The sequence below is a fragment of the Balaenoptera musculus genome, chromosome 15 (assembly GCF_009873245.2).
Source record: "Balaenoptera musculus isolate JJ_BM4_2016_0621 chromosome 15, mBalMus1.pri.v3, whole genome shotgun sequence".
Taxonomy (NCBI): Eukaryota; Metazoa; Chordata; class Mammalia; order Artiodactyla; family Balaenopteridae; genus Balaenoptera; species Balaenoptera musculus.
In genome coordinates, this window is record NC_045799.1 from 7034975 (window position 1) to 7040974 (window position 6000).

Consider the following 6000-nt stretch of genomic DNA (forward strand, 5'->3'; position numbering starts at 1 on the left):
CCCAGCCATCCCAGAGTCCCTTGCTAGCTGAGGACTGGTTCCTGGGAGCCACGTGTGCACCTCCTTCTCCTTGCCATCGTCTTCCTGGGGCCAGGTGGGGGGAAAGAGAGTCACCTCCCCCGCTCCTCGGGGCAGCGGCAGCAGTGCTGCCTCTGGACTGCACTTGCGAAAGGAGCTCGGGGAGGAGATAACCTAAAAGCTAAATTATTTGGATTATCCTTCTACTTTAAAATATACACAGAGGGGAGACCTTCAAGATGGCGGAGGAGTAAGACGTGGAGATCACCTTCCTCCCCACAAATACATCAAAACTACATCTACATGTGGAACAACTCCTACAGAACACCTACTGAATGCTGGTAGAAGACCTCAGACTTCCCAAAAGGAACAGATGCCTGAGGGCGACCTACACACAGAGGCGGGGCCAAAACCAAAGATGAACCCCAGGAGCTATGTGAACAAAGAAGAGAAAGGGTAATTTCTCCCAGCAGCCTCAGCAGCAGTGGATTAAATCCCCACAATCAACTTGAGGTACCCTACATCTGTGGAATACCTGAATAGACAATGAATCATCCCAAAATTGAGGTGGTGGACTTTGGGAGCAACTGTAGACTTGGGGTCTGCTGTGTACGACTGATTTGCTTCTGATTTTTATGTTTACTTTAGTATAGTTTTTAGCATTGTTATCACTGGTGGATTTGTTTATTGGTTTGGTTGCTGTCTTCTTTTTTTTTTATTGTTATTATTATCATTTTTAAAATTCTTTTCTTAGTAAACTTTTTTTTCTTTCTTTTTTTCTCCCTTTCCTTCTCAGCCATGTGTCTGACAGGGTCTTGGTGCTCCAGCCTGGCGTCAGGCCTGAGCCTCTGAGGTGGGAGAGCTGAGTTCAGGACATTGGGCAACCAGAGACCTCCCAGCCCCACGTAATATCAATTGGTGAGAGCTCTCCGAGAGATCTCCATCTCAATGCTAAGACCCAGCTCCTCCCAATGGCCAGCAAGCTTCAGTGCTGGACGTCCCATGCCAATCAACTAGCAAGACAGGAACACAACCCCACCCATTAGCAGAGAGGCTGCCTAAAATCATACTAAGTTCACAGACACCACAAAACACACCACTGGACACAGCCCTGCCCACCAGAAAGACAAGATCCAGCCCCACCCACCAGAACACAGGCACCAGTTCCCTCCACCAGGAAGCTTAAACAAGCCACTGAACCAACCTCACCCACTGGGGGAAGACACCAAAAACAACAGGAGCTACGAACCTGCAGCCTGTGAAAAGGAGACCCCAAACACAGTAAGTTAAACAAAATAAGAAGACAGAGAAATATGCAGCAGATGAAGGAGCAAGGTAAAAACTCACGAGACCAAACAAATGAAGAAGAAATAGGCAGTCTACCTGAAAAAGAATTCAGAGTAATGATAGTAAAGATGATCCAAAATCTTGGAAACAGAATAGAGAAAATACAAGAAACGTTTAACAAGGACCTAAAAGAACTAAAGAGCAAGCAAACAATGATGAACAACACAATAAATGAAATTAAAAATTCTCTAGAAAGAATCAATAGCAGAATAACTGAGGCAGAAGAACAGATAAGTGACCTGGAAGACAAAATAGTGGAAATAACTACCACAGAACAGAATAAAGAAAAAAGAATGAAAAGAATTGAGGACAGTCTCAGAGACCTCTGGGACAACATTAAATGCACCAACATTCGAATTATAGGGGTCCCAGAAGAAGAAGAGAAAAAGAAAGGGTCTGAGAAAATATTTGAAGAGATTATACTGGAAAACTTCCCTAACATGGGAAAGGAAATAGTCAATCAAGTCAAGGAAGCACAGAGAGTCCCATACAGGATAAATCCAAGGAGAAACACACCAGGACACATATTAATCAAACTATCAAAAATTAAATACAAAGAAAAAATATTAAAAGCAGCAAGGGAAAAGCAACAAATAACATACATGGGAATCCCCATAAGGTTAACAGCTGATCTTTCAGCAGAAACTCTGCAAGCCAGAAGGGAGTGGCAGGACATATTTAAAGTGATGAAAGGGAAAAACCTACAACCAAGATTACTCTACCCAGCAAGGATCTCATTCAGATTCAACAGAGAAATTAAATCCTTTACAGACAAGCAAAAGTTAAGAGAATTCAGCACCACCAAACCAGTTTTACAACAAATACTAAAGGAAACAAAGAGAAGGAAAAGACCTACAAAAACAAACCCAAAACAATTAAGAAAATGGTATTAGGAACATACATATTGATAATTACCTTAAATGTAAATGGATTAAATGCTCCAACCAAAAGACATAGACTGGCTGAATAGATGCAAAAACAAGACCTGTGTATATGCTGTCTACAAGAGACCCACTTCAGACCGAGGGACACATGCAGACTGAAAGTGAGGGGATGGAAAAAGATATTCCATGCAAATGGAAATCAAAAGAAAGCTGGAGTAGCAATTCTCATATCAGACAAAATAGACTTTAATATAAAGACTATTACAACAGACAAAGAAGGATACTACGTAATGATCACGGGATCAATCCAAAAAGAAGATATAGCAATTGTAAATATTTATGCACCCAACATAGGAGCACCTCAATACATAAGGCAAATGCTAACAGCCATAAAAGAGGAAACTGACAGTAACACAATCATAGTAGGGGACTTTAACACCAATAGACAGATCATCCAAAATGAAAATAAATAAGGAAACACAGGCTTTAAATAATACATTGAACAAGATGGACTTAATTGATATTTATAGGACATTCCATACAAAAACAACAGAATACACTTTCTTTTCAAGTGCTCATGGAAAATTTGCCAGGATAGATCATATCTTGGGTCACAGATCAAATCTTGGTAAATTTAAAAAAACTGAAATCATATCAAGTATCTTTTCCGACCCCAACACTATGAGACTAGATATCAATTACAGGAAAAAATCTGTAAAAAATACAAACACATGGAGGCTAAACAATATACTACTAAATAACCAAGAAATTACTGAAGAAATCAGAGAGGAAATCAAAAAATACCTAGAAACAAATGACAATGAAATCACGATGATCCAAAACCTATGGGATGCAGTAAAAGCAGTTCTAAGAGGGAAGTTTATAGCAATACAATCTTACCTCAAGAAACAAGAAAAATCTCAAATAAACAATCTAACCTTACACCTAAAGCAATTAGAGAAAGAAGAACAAAAAAACCCCAAAGTTAGCAGAAGGAAAGAAATCATAAAGATCAGATTAGAAACAGATGAAAAAGAATTGAAGGAAACAATAGCAAAGATCAATAAAACTAAAAGCTGGTTCTTTGAGAAGATAAACAAAATTGATAAACCTTTAGCCAGACTCATCAAGAAAAAAAGGGAGAAGACTCAAATCAACAGAAGTAGAAATGAAAAAGGAGAATTAACAACTGACACTGCAGAAATACAAAGGATCATAAGAGATTACTACAAGCAACTATATGCCAATAAAATGGACAACCTGGAAGAAATGGACAAATACTTAGAAAAGCACAACCTTCCAAGACTAAGCCAGGAGGAAATAGAAAATATAAACAGACCAGTCACAAGCACTGAAATTGAAACTGTGATTAAAAATTTTCCAGCAAACAAAAGTCCAGGACCAGATGGCTTCACAGGCGAAATCTATCAAATATTTAGAGAAGAGCTAACACCTATCCTTCTCAAACTCTTCCAAAATATAGCAGAGGGAGGAACATTCCCAAACTCATTGTATGAGGCCGCCATCACCCTGATATCAAAACCAGACAAAGATGTCACAAAAAAAGAAAACTACAGGCCAATATCATTGATGAACATAGATGCAAAAATCCTCAACAAAATACTAGCAAACAGAATCCAACAGCACATTAAAAGGATCATACACCATGATGAAGTGGGGTTTACCCCAGGAATACAAGGATTCTTCAATATATGCAAACCAATCAATGTGATACACCATATTAACAAACTGAGGGTTAAAAACCATATGATAATCTCAATAGATGCAGAAAAATCTTTCAACACCATTTACGATAAAAACCCTCCAGAAAGTAGGCATAGAGGGAACTTACCTCAACATAATAAAGGCCATATATGACAAGCCCACAGCCAACATCATTCTCAACGGTGAAAAACTGAAACCATTTCCACTAAGATCAGGAACAACACAAGGTTGCCCACTCTCGCCACTATTATTCAACATAGTTTTGGAAGTTTTAGCCACAGCAATCAGAGAAGAAAAAGAAATAAAAGGAATCCAAATCGGAAAGAAGAAGTAAAACTGTTACTGTTTGCAGATGACATGATACTATACATAGAGAATTCTAAAGATGCTACCAGACAACTACTAGAGCTAATCAATGAATCTGGTAAAGTAGCAGGATACAAAATTAATGCACAGAAATCTCTTGCATTCGTATACACTAATGATGAAAAATCTGAAAGAGAAATTAAGGAAACACTCCCATTTACCACTGCAACAAAAAGAATAAAATACCTAGGAATAAACCTACCTAAGGAGACAAAAGACCTGTATGCAGAAAACTATAAGACACTGATGAAAGAAATTAAAGATGATACCAACAGATGGAGAGATATACCATGTTCTTGGATTGGAAGAATCAACATTGTGAAAATGACTCTACTACCCAAAGCAATCTACAGGTTCAATGCAATCCCTATCAAAGTACCAGTGGCATTTTTCACAGAACGAAAACAAAAAATTTCACAATTTGTGTGGAAAGACAAAAGACCCTGAAAGCTAAAGCAATCTTGAGCAAGAAAAACGGAGCTGGGGGAATCAGGCTCCCTAACTTCAGACTATACTACAAAGCTACAGTAATCAAGACAGTATGGTACTGGCACAAAAACAGAACTATAGATCAATGGAACAGGATAGAAAGCCCAGAGATAAACCCACACACATATGATCACCTTATCTTTGATAAAGGATGCAAGAGTATACAATGAAGAAAAGACAACGTCTTCAATAAGTGGTGCTGGGAAAACTGGACAGCTATATGTAAAAAATGAAATTAGAACACTCCCTAACACTGTATAGAAAAAGAAACTCAAAATGGATCAAAGACTTAAATGTAAGGCTAGACACTATAAAACTCTTAGAGGAAAACATAGGCAGAACACTCTATAACATAAGTCACAGCAAGATCCTTTTTAACTCACCTCCTAGAGAAATGGAAATAAAAACAAAAATCAACAAATGGGAACTAATTAAACTTAAAAGCTTTTGCACAGCAAAGGAAATCATAAACAAGATGAAAAGACAACCCTCAGAATGGGAGAAAATATTTGTAAGTGAAGCAACTGACAAAGGATTAATCTCTGAAATATACAAGCAGCTCATACAGCTCAATATCAAAAAAACAAACAACCCAATCCAAAAATGGGCAGGAGACCTAAATAGACATTCCTCCAAAGAAGATATACAGATTCCCAACAAACACAGGAAAGGGTGCTCAACATCACGAATCATTAGAGAAATGCAAATCAAAACTACAATGAGGTATAACCTCATACCAGTCAGAATGGCCATCATCAAAAAATCTACAAACAGTAAATGCTGGAGAGGGTGTGGAGAAAAGGGAACCCTCTTGCACTGTTGGTGGGAATGTAAATTGATATAGCCACTATGGAGAACAGTATGGAGGTTTCTTAAAAACTAAAAATAGAACTATGATATGACCCAGCAATCCCACTACTGGGCATATACCCTGAGTATATACCCTGAACCATAATTCAAAGAGAGTCATGTACCACAATGTTCATTGCAGCTCTATTTACAATAGCCAGGACATGGAAGCAACCTAAGTGTCCATCAACAGATGAATGGATAAAGAAGATGTGGCACATATATACAATGCAATATTACTCAGCCATAACAAGAAACGAAATTGAGTTATTTGTAGTGAGGTGGATGGACCTAGAGTCTGTCATACAGAGCGAAGTAAGTC